A 1,794-nucleotide genomic window follows, 5' to 3' on the forward strand; every position below is an offset into this window, starting at 1 on the left:
TCTGCTTTCCCCTCCGAGGACCCAGGCAGAGATGGCAAAGAGCCGCTACCAGACAACAGCAGCGCAAGAGCCACTGGCTCCAAACCGAAGTGAGACCAATTCACCTGGAAAGCGCGTGCCTGCTTTTAGCGTGGGTGTTTTTAGCGGGCGTGTGGCAGGGGGTCCCGGGGGTGCCGTCATTCGCTCCCAGAGCCGCTTCCCAAGGGCTGTGGTTGGCTGACAGGGATGCCCTGGCCCAAGCACAAGTCGTGACGCTGGATGCAGGAGTTACTGGGTGGAATTGAATGGCCCGCGTTACGCGAGAGGTCAGATGAGACGAACATCACGGTCCCTGCCGGCCACGCAATCTGTGAATCCATCGCCTCTCTGCCCATCTCTGCGAGAGGCCTCGGCTCTCTCACCTCGCTCTGGAGGGGGGAGAGCGGGGCGAGAAGGACACGGCCCGACCTCCGCAGTGGGCTGCGGGTGGGCCGTGCTGCTGGGACGAGGGCAGGGGCGCTGCTTGGTGTTCCCGGTCAGCCCAGCTAGAAATAGGGACCTGGCCGCATGGGTTGGGATCAAAGATACCAGCTGGATGTGATGCCAGCTTCATCACTCCGCTGTGTGCCACTGGCTACAGAGAGACCACGCTAGCCCAGTGGCTTCAGCCGCAAAAGGACCTCCAACAAGCAGGCAAGTCGAACAGCCCAGCGAGCCATTTCTAGTCTCTATGGCCAACAAGTCACTCTTTCGCTCCCAAATGGGGTTACAGGAGCCACCTCCCAGCGTGCCCAAGGCAGGCGAACGGCAAGGGTGAGCTCTTCGCATGCAAACGGCAAACAGCGACGTGTGTTCTCAGCTCCTCCGCGGAGGGAGTTATCAAATGAGTTTCCTGCTCCTTTAAAAACATGATCAAAGAGCAAGGAGGAGCCCACCCTGAACCTCTCCTGCCCCGGCAGGGACCTACCTGGCCGTGGGAATTCGTTCATGTGGAAGGGAAGGGGTAGGAAAGCGTTTCGGAGGCCGGGCACCTACAGCGCAGCGGGAGCTATGGGGTTTGAGGCTCTGCCCCAACACACAGTTTGCAAGAGCTGCGATTGCTTCCAGGGCTCGCACCGAGCAGGTGCATGAACAGCAAGGAAGCAACTGCGCAGACATGCGCTGCCCTACGTTTCTCCTCCCTCGGAGGACTAGCCCCTGGGAACATACGTGGTCAATATTCCTGGGGTCCAGAGAAGCTAATGCAGCTGCGAAGTTACCGAGCGAGCCGATTTCAATGGATCTGTGCAGCTTATGGCTCTTTGCTCATCCCATGCAAAGCTGGCACGGCCGCCTGGCATCTTTAGCTCTTGCTTAACAACTGACTTGAGCCTATGTTTTTCCTTCAAAGCTTTTTTGTCCCTTGAAACCAGCTCTCTCTGCCTCCCATGCGCGTGCCCTTCTTCAGGGTTGGAGACAGCAGCAGATGCTTCCTAACGTACTAGCCTGGCGAAGCAGACAGGGCGACATTTTTCCTAATCTGCCCGTCCATCTGCTCCCTGGAGAGAAGGGGGCAGCGCTTTGCTCCATCTCTGACCCATGTTCAAACTGCAAAGTTGCCCATCGTGAGGGTTGACTATTCTGCAACCTGAGCCAGCACCCGTCTCTCTGGGAGGGAGCTGCTCCCAAGTGCTAACGACTGAGTCGTCATCAGCCAGGGCTGGATCAGAGGAACCGGTGACTTGGGGTGAAAGACACTTTCTCCCCACCCTCTCTGGATCTCTGGTCTCCTCTGACGCGTGCCTCCGCACAGGGAGGTTTTAGGCTGGCATTCCT

This window comes from Alligator sinensis, unplaced genomic scaffold (assembly GCF_000455745.1).
Source record: "Alligator sinensis unplaced genomic scaffold, ASM45574v1 scaffold61_1, whole genome shotgun sequence".
In the NCBI taxonomy this organism is placed as follows: Eukaryota; Metazoa; Chordata; order Crocodylia; family Alligatoridae; genus Alligator; species Alligator sinensis.